Source organism: Panicum virgatum, chromosome 2K, assembly GCF_016808335.1.
Source record: "Panicum virgatum strain AP13 chromosome 2K, P.virgatum_v5, whole genome shotgun sequence".
In the NCBI taxonomy this organism is placed as follows: domain Eukaryota; kingdom Viridiplantae; phylum Streptophyta; class Magnoliopsida; order Poales; family Poaceae; genus Panicum; species Panicum virgatum.
In genome coordinates, this window is record NC_053137.1 from 39,078,289 (window position 1) to 39,090,842 (window position 12,554).

At 42.6% G+C, this 12,554-nt stretch overlaps 1 pseudogene; it reads left to right on the forward strand.

The window, feature by feature from the left end:
* The first annotated feature begins 682 nt into the window (after nt 1-682).
* On the forward strand, nt 683-6,752 carry LOC120695277 (annotated as a pseudogene).
* The last annotated feature ends 5,802 nt before the right edge of the window (nt 6,753-12,554 follow it).

Below are 12,554 nucleotides of genomic sequence, written 5' to 3' on the forward strand. Positions count from 1 at the left end.
GGGTATTTTCTTTCTATACCAACTAGTTCTAGATCTATCCGACTAGTTACATGCCGAATGAGTATGAGACAGGCCCCATCCCATATCGGGTACTGAACCGTGCCATGTCAGGTATCCCGTGGCCCCAGGTCTGACACAACCCCATCTCTCAAGGGTATTTGTGACAATCTTCCCCCGCGCACTATATCAATTGCCCCTTGGATCAGTCCCCGCCTGGCCGCCTCCACCTCCCACCTTTCCCCATTCCACTCCACCCAAGGCCACCGCGATGAATTTGCTTCCCCCGTGGGCCACTACCTCCTTTCGGAGCTGCTTTCCCCGTCGGCCACTACCTCCGCACCGGAGCTGCTTCCCCCATCGGCCACTACCTCCGCACCGGATCTGCTTCCCTGTCGGTCAGTACCTCCGCACCGGATCTGCTTCCCCCGTGGGCCACTACGTCCGTACCGGAGCTGCTTCAACCGTCGCCCAGTACCTCCGTAACGGATCTGCTTCCCCGTCGGCCAGTACCTCCACACCGAATCTGCTTCCACCGTCGCCCAGTACCTCCGCAACGGATCTGCTTCCCCATCGGCCAGTACCTCCGCACCGAATCTGCTTCCCCGTCGTGCACTTCCTCCGCACCGGGGCTGCTCCCTCGGTCGGCAATACCTTCGACAAAGAGCTACCCCGACGATTGACCATGGTCGGTCCAGGTATGCAAAATCCATCCATCCTCTATGCACAATCCTTCCTCTTGTCCTCCTCTTAGGGATTAGAGGCTATAGTGGGTCTGTATTCGCCCTCATGTCATGAATCTGCTCTGCACGTAGGTTACTAACACTAAAAATCTATTTTGCACTTTTAAGAACCGTCAATATGTGAATACGAAATGCAACGGGAAGCCAACATAAGGGCTAACAACAAAATAATGGAGGAGCTTGGCATTAGTGTTTTGATATCAACTGTTAGTTCGTTGGCAACAAATAAATCAACTTCAAAGGGGGAGGTTTAGGCAGAAAAGTGAAGAGGTCTGGCAAGAATGCTAGTCAGTGTGAAGGGTCTGATTTATCAGATTATATCCCTGAAGCTGAGGAGCCTGATGATGGAGATGACGATACAGATTTAGAAGAGGAGCCGACACCCCTAGCAAATGAGGTGCATCTTCGATCTTGGCTGAGGGTGGGGGATGCGGGACTACATATTTCCAATGCCTATAGAAGCCGCACTAGTTTTGGGAGTACATATTTGCAATACATACAAGTGCTTCTCATTTATTAGTTTAAACAAATTCTATTTTTTTTAATTCATCAGGGCCCTGTACAAACTCGGCGTAGTAAGGTGTGTGAAAAGAGAAGGAAAAGAGTTGCTGTCATGGCTCCTGGAGGCAGACAATCCAAGAGGGTTAGGTCAATCCCACAACTAGAAGTTGTCCCTGCAGGTTCATCAAGGATACTGAAAAGGCTGAAGACAATAGGAGCACCTAAACAGCATGTGCCGGAAAACAAAGCAGCAGTTACAGCAAACAGTACCGGTGGTGACAATGCTGTGCATGAAGAATCGCCACCAGCTGCATTCTTTTAAATCTTGGTCAATTTCTGTAAATCATATCAATGATTCTGTTGTTTCCCATGCAATTGTACCTCCTAGATATAAATGGGCTTCTATTGCTCTTTAAGATTGATTATTGTATCTAAGGTACCTAGATGTATTCTGACGTGGTAGCTTGGCATTGCTTTGGTTTAATCTGCACTTCTGTCTTACTACTTTTGAGATATTACCTACTTTGAGAGTAAGTATTATATTTGGATCCATAAAAACAAAACTTTAATATAAATAACTAAATGTTTTCATCTAATAGCAAAGTTTCAATGTCGACCAATCTACGCTAGAAGCAATATCATATATAAAAAAAATGTTTAATGAATCCATGCCATGGCTCAGTTGGTGCCATAACTATGTTTCTGTGTGCCCTTAGAGATTCTATCATGTTTTAAGTTCTTTATGCCCAATTGTGCCTTCTGTATTTTACCGGTCCCTTCTTAATAGTAATGCCGTGAGGGGGCGGTTCTTCCTCCACTGGTCGAGTTTTTGTTTTTATTATGAAATGTTCATCTTGCAGCATCAATGATGGTCAATTGAAGCTGGAGGAGGCAGTTCTTACAAAAGCTATGCTTGAAAATACCAAATGTTTCTTACTTGATTGTGGGGCTGAAATATATGTATGGGTTGGTCGGGTAACTCAAATGGAGGATAGAAAATCTGCCACTAAAGCGTCCGAGGTAAATTCTCGATATGTTTTCCTTTCCTCAGCCCCCACTCCCCCCACACGCGCGCGAGCGCACACACACACACACACACACACACACACCGCTTTCATTTCTTGTAGGTAACACTTTCATGGTTGTGTCTTGTGCAGGAATTCCTTATTAATCAAAAGCGTCCAAAGACAACAAGAGTTACACAAGTCATTCAAGGTTATGAGAGTCATGCTTTCAAGTCCAAGTTTCAATCATGGCCAGTGGGCAATGCTGCTGGGAGCCCTGGCGTAGAGGAAGGGAGGGGAAAAGTTGCAGGTATGTCATTCAATTACGAGGATAATGAAATTTCCCCCTAGATTACTGCTGATAATATTTTTTTATTTTTCAGCTTTATTGAAACAAAAAGGTGTTGATGTAAAGGGAGCTGCAAAAAACACTGCTCCAGTAAACGAGGAAGTTCCTCCTTTGCTTGAAGGCAGTGGAAAGCTCGAGGTTGCATTGATCAATATTCCTTTTTATGAGCTGTGTTGTTTAAAACAAGTAAACTGAAAAGACATTTAATGGACATGTCCTTACCATAACAAATTGTAACAGGTATGGTGTGTTGATGGCAATGCTAAGACTGCCCTGCCGAAAGAGGACATTGGAAAGTTTTACAGTGGAGACTGTTATATCATTCTCTATGCATATAATTGAGGTGACAAGAAAGAAGAATACTGTCTCAGTTACTGGATTGGGAAGGATAGTTTGGCGGTAATATACTTTGCATGCTGCCAGACTTACGTTGTTGTCTTAAACTGTTCTTGCATCCTTTCTGCCTTTCTACTTTTGGGCTTAGAATTTCATTGTGTCGGCAATGTTTCTTTTTGCTGGTAGAATGTTGGCTGATGAAATTTAATGTTTTTAGTTAAAACATTCTGAACTTATAACCAAACAGTTTCTGCCCATCTGCAAAGCTGGTGGCATAAATTCTTTTGAAGCTAATTTGCACTTATTTTTTTCCTTTTGCAGAGTTAACTTCTGACTTTTACAAATGATCTGGATCTAACTTTTTGGCACTTGCTTCGCTGGATGATCAAGCGATGGCATCTCAATTAGCTAATACAATGTGGAATTTATTGAAAGGACGGCCTGTTCTGGTGCTGCATTTTATTTCAGATATGCCTGAGCTATTTGTTCAAAAGAGACGACTTTTGAGTTATTGATGGTTTTTTTTTGTAGGGTCGCATATATCAAGGGAAGGAGCCACCACAATTCGTTGCTCTTTTCCAGCCCATGGTTATCTTGAAGGTATACATGTTAAGCCTACCAAACATAATTGGTTGTGTCCCTTTTATGTTATTTTTCAGTAATGGTTGTCTAGTTTGACTCTGTGCCTATCTAAGTAATATATATGGATAATATGTTTCTGGCAAATCAATAAATTATGTAGGGTGGAATTGGATCCGGGTACAAGAAGCTCGTAGAAGGAAAGGATGTGACTGCCTGACTGGTGAGACTTATTCTTCTGAAGGCATATCTCTATTTCGATTATCTGGGACATCGATCCACAACAATAAGATTCTTCAAGTTGATGCGGTACTACCTGCCTCTTTCTACTAGATGAGGATGGATCTTTCTATTGGAAGCTTTTTGATAATGTGAAATTGTGTTGTGTGGTATTATAGAATAATATTGACTCGACAAATACCTCCACAAAGAGCTTTAATGAAATTCAGTAGCTAATCTTTTAGCTGACCAGTAATCATTTTATAGGTGGCCACATCTTTAAGCTCAATGGAGTGTTTCGTATTGCAATCTGGAAATGCTATGTTTACGTGGCTTGGCAATTCTAGCACATATGAGCAACAGCAGTGGGCAGCAAAAGTTGCTGAATTTTTGAAGGTATGAGAGCACCTTTGAACAGCTTGAACCCAATTTATTAAAATTTCTATCACTCTTTTAAGTCCTATAAATCAATTCAGAACTTCCAAAACTTTCTGAAGCTCTGTTTTTTCTCTCGTTCAATATCTATTGCTAACCTTTGATATTTCCAATCTTACAGCCTGGTGTTGCAGTGATTCCAGTGAAGCATTGCAAGGAGGGGGCAGAGAGTTCTGCTTTCTGGTTTGCTCTTGGTGGAAAACAGAGTTATACAAACAGAAATGCTACTCAGGATATTATTGCTAGAGAGCCTCACTTGTATGCATTCTCATTCAAGAATGGTCAGTTGTTGTAAATTTCATACTTTCATCCAGTTTTGTATCCATACGAAGTTTCTATTTTCTTTCATTCATTTGAAATATCTACATTATACAAGTTTCTGGCCTAATCATCATTTGGTTGCTTGGGTTTGTTTGTGCTACAATCTTCGTCATTGACCAGGGAGACTGGAGGTCAGCCCTCTTGCACTTGCTCTCCTTAGATCTATTACTTCGTATTGCACAGTTCCGGGTATGTGATTTTATGAGCTTCTTCAGGTTACTGAGATCTTCAACTTCTCCCAAGATGATTTGTTAACTGAAGACATGATGATACTGGACATGCATGGTGAGGTCTTCATTTGGATTGGTCAATGTGTGGAATCAAAAGAGAAGCAGAAGGCATTTGATATTGGCCAGGTATCGACTGAAGCGGTGATCTTATTCAGTATTGGTCAGTTCCAGTTTGCTGCTGTGGTACCTTTATTCAATATGTAATGATTACTTTTTCCCCAGAAATACATAGAACATGCAAATTCTATTGAAGATCTTTCTTCATATGTACCACTATATAAAGTTATGGAAGGGAATGAGCCATGCTTCTTCAAGACGTACTTCTCTTGGGACAACACAAAATCTGTGGTAAGCTCTTGGAAACATTATATTTTATCTTGCCTTTTCTGTTCCATCTGATATTAATCATACAAGAGATATTAATCGATTCCTGCTGAAAGGTTAAGGTTTTGTTACAAACTGTACCATATTAAATAATAAGTTTCATACTTCATACAGGTTCATGGGAATTCATTCCAGAAGAAACTCTCGCAACTTTTTGGGTTGCGTTCTGAGGTAAGCCTGAGATTTTAGGTTGAAGATACAAAGTTGCATATGTATATATGCTTGGTTTTCCTGAACAAGTTTCTTGGATGTTAACCATTCAGCTTCTAAGTTCCTTTTACGCGATGGACTTAACATTTGCATGAATAACCATTTCTTGAACTGTATAAACATTGAACCAATACATGGAAATGCAAATGAATATTCAACAAGTACAATCTTTACATCATAGTTCTTTTGTAGGGTGCACCTAGGAGCTCTGGTAATGGTGGACCCACTCAGAGGGCATCTGCATTAGCAGCTCTATGATCTGCATTCAATCCATCATCCCAACAAAAGCTGGTAAACTTTAAATAGTTGATTTGATTCCTCACAAAATGTATACATTTTGGCTAAAAGAATTATACATTCTTTATGAAAACATCAATGTGTCAGTCTAATGAGAGGCCTAAAAGCACAGGCGATGGACCCACTCAACGTGCCTCTGCACTTGCTGCCTTATCAAATGCATTTAATCCATCCTCAAAACCTAAAACTCCCACCCCACCTCCATCCCGTTCAGATCAAGGATCTCATAGTCCTCTGTGCTGACTGCTGAGCAATCTGGATCTTCAGAAAATCTACGAGCCAAGGCTAGCAGCACAGCAGATAAGACAGGTAGAGCTACATGTTCCTTTCCAATACCATTCTTCAAGGAATCACTTGTTAGGCGTTTTGAGTTCTCTGATTTGCTTTCCTCGTTTCTTCGAAATGTTTCCTTTAAAGGCTCGTCTTCTTTGTTTTGCAAGTGTAGCCTTGGAACACTAGTCATGTGTATTTGATTTTGTTGGTACACCTGACGAATGGAATGAATCATAGATGAAGGCCAGTACCTCCTTGCTGGCATATTTATCACTTCAATGTTTGACACCCTTTTTCAATGCAGATGTCGACAGGGTTGTAATAACTCAATCTGGTGCATCTTCTCCTCAGTCTGAAGCTGGGGAGTCCTCTGTGTTTCACCAAGAAAAAGATGTAGAATGGGCACCATCTGAGGCTGATGGAGCAGAGGCTGAGGCCCCAGAGGAAGAAACAACAGAGACTGTGGGTGAAGCACCTTTAGCTATGACCGCTTGATATCCAAGTCTACCGATCCTGTTCGTGGGATAGATTACAAACGCAGTGAGGTTTGTCTCCACCCTCATCCTTCAAGTTGTGAATTTCCATTAATGACCTTAGGATGTGAATAGATATTGAGTTGTTTCTTGGTTTCATGCATCAATAAGTAACTTTACTTTGGCTTTTGGCTGCAGCTAAATTGCTTGCTTCTGTTATATGATGCATTTTCTATTGATTTTGCAGGCATACTTATCAGATAGTGAGTTTCAAACTGTTTTTGGCATGACTAAGGATGCATTCTACCAACAGCCAAATTGGAAGCAAGAACTGCAGAAGCGAAAAGCTGATCTCTTCTGAAGAGAACAAGCTTCATATCTAGTGTCTGCTATAAAATTTGATCTTGTTATCGTGAATGGTGGTCCTTATCACATATTGTCGGTCATTTCTGAGGACAGGCTACTGGTGGCTTTGCTCAATTGGTTTTTTGCAACCAATTTTATAGGTCAATTCTTTTATTTGTACATGGCCTGAGTATGGGCATTTCCTGGTAGGTCATCATTGTATTGTCATTCAGATGTATTGCACACGAAATATTTGTGCTATCTGTTTGCTGTTGATGGTTTACAATTGAACGCCTGGTTGAATTTGTCCGCCCGTACAAATAAGTGGTCATCTGGCCCTGATTTGTGAAGACAATATTATAGCATATGTACACTCTTACCCCCAAGAAAACGGAGGCACGCAGAGGCCTAAGTTACTGTTACTGCTTTGTCCGCTGGTGCTTCCGCGCCACGTGCCCACGTGGACCCACACAGTGCCATCGCGCGTTGGATTTGTGATTTGAAGTCGAACTCTGGAACCTGGCTCTGGTTCCTACACGCGTGGCCCAACAGCTCGTGCTTGCCTCGCAAAGAAAACAAAGCGCGCCGCACCTCGCCTCTTCTATTTTCTTCTACTTTATCACGGGCTGACCGGCTGCAACTCAATCACATCTTTGCGCGCAGTGACTCTGCACACTCGACCGTGCTTTATTCCTTCACAAGTTCTAAAAAGGTTGCATTTCTAATACGTTAACAAATATGCATATGTATTGCTACGAGAAAATATATAAATAAATATATTGATTATATATATATATATATAAATATATAATATGGTAATGCTATTCTACACTCTAGATGTAGAATGCTGTTCTCCACCCATCTTCTATTACTAGCAAAAATAATTGTCAAAATACTGAACTAAATTTTTCAAATTACTAAACAATATTTAGTAATAGCTCGCCGATTACTGAACTACTGAAAATTTGTTCAACAATTCTGCTCATTGGTGTAGAATAAACTGCTAGACCTAAAATGTAGAATAGCGTATGGGTATATTATATATGATATTTTATAATAATATAGTACGTGTCGGTCGAGGACTTCAATTTTTTTCTATTTTACTCGGCAAGCGCTAAATCTAAATGGTTTGAGAGCCTTAACATACGTACCTAGATTCCGATTAGAACTCTAATTGATGAACCAATGAATCATTGCTTGCTTCATTAGTATATATATAGTAGAGACTAGCACAGTGCCCATACGTTGCTATATGTAATATAAATTTTACCGGGACCTATATGAGACCACCAACTTTGTGCTCTCTCATTCCGTGTACAACTATGCCATGACCGCATGAGGCATTGATTGTCTGGATTCCGATTGAAAATCTGATTGATTTGTCCAATTCTGGTTATGATTTCGATTGATTTGTTCAGGTTTTGATTAGAATTCTAATTGACGGACCAAAGAATCATTACTTACTTTAGAGATAATAACTAGCAAATATACTCGTGCGTTGCTACGGGAATCCATATAAATTTATTATTAGCATATAAAAATATATATTATACACTATATGTGTTTTATAATAATATAGTACGTGTTGGTTGAGGATTTCAATCTTTTTCTAAATGGTTTCAAACCTTTAACTCAACGTATGGTTACCCCGATTCCGATTAGGACTCCGATTGATGGACCATGAAATCATTGCTTGCTTTAGCAATAGTAGAGATAGAGATAGAGATAGAGGTAGAGAAATAAAGATTATGTACACTACAAAATAGTTGAAATCCAAATGTATGAATAATTCGGTATGTTTAACTATTATATAGTTCCAACATTGTCTATGAGCATGGTACAGTACAAGCGCGCGGAGCGCACTGTTCCTCCTAGTATCTATTATCTGAGAACTAACTCCGCCTGTGTTGACCAGAAGACTTTCTTGAGTCGTCTTAACATAGCCGGTCCTAAGTCCAGGTAAAGGAGGAGGGTTGTGTTAGGTTTGACGAACCAACGTAAAAATAGCCACTCTAATAACCCATAAGAAACTCATTGGGGGCGTAATCCTCTTAGCGACGCGCTACATCGGAACCTGGGTGTGGTATTAAATGGGCAAGAGCCGGGTCACCATCCCCCAATGGCGCGTCGTATCGTGACCTGGGTACGATGAAAAGTGAGTAAGGGTCGGGTCGTCGCAGCCCTAGTGGCGCGCTACATCTACACCCGGGTGTAGTGAAAAATGAGCAAGGGTCTTCACACTTCCCTCGACGGGTGCGAAGGGTAAGGAAGTTAGCTGAGCCAACTAGAATTCGTATAGGTAGCTGGAACGTAGGGTCCCTAACGGGTAAGTTGCAAGAGCTAGTTGATGAAGCAATTAGGAGGCGTGTAAATATTCTATGCGTTCAGGAGACTAAATGGAAGGGCCAGAAGGTGAAGAAGGTTGAGGATACTGGCTTCAAGCTTTGGTACATGGGGGCAACACCGGGTAGGAATGGTGTAGGTATCTTGATCGATAGGAGCTTTAAGGATGGAGTCGTAGAGGTTAGGAGGCGAGGCAACCGGATTATCCTGGTCCGGATGGTAGTTGGAGATTCGACCCTGAATGTGATCAGTGCCTATGCCCCTCAGGTAGGCCTTAGTGAGAGCACCAAGAGGCAGTTCTGGGAAGATCTGGATAGTACCATGCCTATCAGCGAGAAACTCTTCATAGGAGGAGATCTCAACAGCCATGTGGGTGCGACTAATGTAGGGTTCGAGCGAGTGCACAGGGGTTTCGGGAGGAGTCAAGAGGGGAGGATGTTTTGAACTTCACGTTGGCCTACAACTTGTTGATAGCGAATAACCTTTTTAGGAAAGGGAATCCCATCTTGTGACCTTTCATAGTGGACAACACTCGAGCCAGATCGACTTTATCCTTGCTAGGAGAGAGGATAGACGTGATTGCTTAGATTGTAAGGTGATACCTGGGGAGTGCTGTCCCTCAACACAAGCTTGTGGTGGCGGACTTTCGTTTTCGGGTACGTGTCCACCGGGACAAACGTGCCAAGATTGCGAGAACAAAGTGGTGGAAGCTTAGAGGGGAAGCGGCGCAAATGTTTAAGGAGAGGATGCTAGGTGAGAGGCCTTGGAAAAAAGAAGAAGATGCAGACGACATGTGGCTAAAGATGGCAATATGTGTTCGGAAGGTGGGGTCAGAGATGTTTGGCGTGAGTAGGGGAGGCAAACAGGAAGAGAAAGACACCTGGTAGTGGAATAACGAGGTGCAAAAGGCTATTAAGGAGGAGAATGAGTGTTTCAAGCGCCTCCACCTTGACAAAAGTGCAGCCAATATCGAGGGCTATAAATTAGCGAAGAGGGTTGCAAAGTGAGCTGTGAGTGTAGCAAAGGGTAAGGCGTATGATGACCTATATCAGCGGCTAGGCACGAAGGAAGAAGAGAAGGACATTTATAGGATGGCTAGGATCCGCGAGCGGAAGACAAGGGACATCAACCAAATCAAATGCATCAAGGATGTGACAGATTGACTTCTAGTGAAGGATGAGGAGATCAAGGAAAGATGGTGAGAGTACTTCAATAAGTTATTTAATAGGGAGAATGAGAGCCCTACCCTTGAGTTAGATGACTCTTTTGACGATACCAACAGAAGCTTTGTGAGGAGAATTCAGGAGGCAGAGATCGAGGAGGCTTTGAAGATGATGAAGGGAGGTAAAGCGATGGGCCCTGATGGTATCTCCATTGAGGTATAGAGATGCTTAGGTGCCAGAGCGATAGTATGATTAACTAAGCTTTTTAACCTTATTTTTTGGTCAAACAAAATGTCTGAAGAATGGAGGAGAAGTATATTAGTACCGATCTTCAAAAATAAGGGAGATGTTCAAAGTTGTACTAACTACCGTGGGATTAAGCTGATGAGCCATACGATGAAGCTCTGAGAGAGGGTTATCGAGCATCGCCTAAGAAGAGTGACAAGTGTGACCCAAAACCAGTTTGGATTCATGCCTGGAAGGTCAACCATGGAGGTGATTTTCTTAATACGACAATTGATGGAGAGATATAGGGAGCAGAAGAAGGACTTGCACGTGGTCTTTATTGACCTTGAGAAGGCGTATGTCAAAGTATCGAGAAATGTCATGTGGTGGGTCTTGGAGAAACACAAAGTCCCAACTAAGTACATGTTGGCGCTCCTTAAGTACCCACTTTATCCCTTGTTTATCCTTGATAATGGCATGAATTTAATATCAAAATCACTAACCGTCCTAACCCCGACCTAATTATTGGTCATTTTCACATATGCACATATATTTTGGAGGAACTTCGTTTTTGCAGGTTTTTGGCCTATTTTGGAGCATGAAATGACGAGGCCCGTGATCGAGCGCTAACACGGAGAAAGACGAAGGCCAAAGCCCAAAGGGAGGACCAAAGCCCATGTTGATTCGAAGCCCATTCACGCACATCCATCCTCCAAGAGAGCCCAAAGGACCAAGCCCACGAAGATGAGATCAAGATACTTCGGGATTAAGCAAAGCAAATGAAGATTTAAGGAAGAATTCCCTATCCTATCCTTTCCTCGAAGATATCTCCAAGATAACAACGTCCAAATGGGTGCAATCGTGAAGGACAGAAACTCTAGAAGATGCGAGGAGTCTACACGCGAAAGATGAGACCGAGGCGAGCCCGAAAGGGGGTAGGCCGGCCGGCCTAGGCCCATGGGGCCGGCCGGCCTAGCCCATTTCTGAGGCGGTTCGGCCTCCCCTTCGACCGGTGGCTTCCTCAGCTTATAAATAGCTCGCACTTTATTCATCTCGAAGCATCCATCCACCCAGAACTCGACGAAAACCTAGGGTCAAGACCGGAGGGAGACGACGGCCGCCGCAAGTCTTCGAAGTTGTCTAGGAGATGGCTTAGGCCGCCCCTAGCCGCCATGGCCTCCTTGCGAGGTTGTGCCATGGTGGAGTTCATGAGCTAGTTGGAGTCGTCAATGGTATGTACTCGGTGGTGACGATGCAAACGAATCTATTATGTGAGTAATGATAATCATGTCTTCCGAATCTATTAGCGATCATGTTCTCTCTTTCGATTTCGTTCTTTTCTTTGGGTTTGCTTCATCTTAGATCTATTATCGAGATAGATCGCTTAGCATGATCTTGTAGTCATGGTGGCTAGAGGTTCATGGCGGAACTACCAAAGGGGGTTCGACTTGCTTCAGGGTATTTCGTTCAAAAGGGGGGCGTCGTGACAGGCCATCTCCACAGAGTAGGCGGAGTATCGAGGGATCGGATTGGAGATTTTGAGTTTAAAGATACTTTTGATTGAGATGCATGATTTATTTGCTCGTTAGCTTGAACTACAACTAGATGACGATAGGCCTAGTCATGTCTTTGGTTTTACTATGATTAAGCCTATGTTCATGGATGAGATCAACCTTTACACATCACTCATATCTGTCAAAGGTTTACCCTTTATATGCAATCAATGCTTCATGTTAGGATAGATCCGTTAGATTAGATGGAAAACCTTAGGTAGTTCTTTGTCGATCCACGGATTGATAAACCTTGGGGGAATACTCTAAGAGAAAAGCTACACAAACCGTGCGCTTGCGGTATACAAATCGGGGCGCTAAGGAGCGTCAACAGTACACTACCCTCATCAAGGATATGTACAAGGATGCGATGACGTTTGTCCAGACATGTGATGGCGACACCACTGACTTTCCTATTAACATAGGCCTACTTCGGGGTCAGCATTGAGCTCTTATTTATTTGCTTTGATGATGGATGAGGTCACAAGGGACATATAAGGTGATATCCCTTGGTGTATACTCTTTGCTAATGATGTGGTGCTAGTTGACAAGAATAGGACAGGGGTTAATAGGAAGT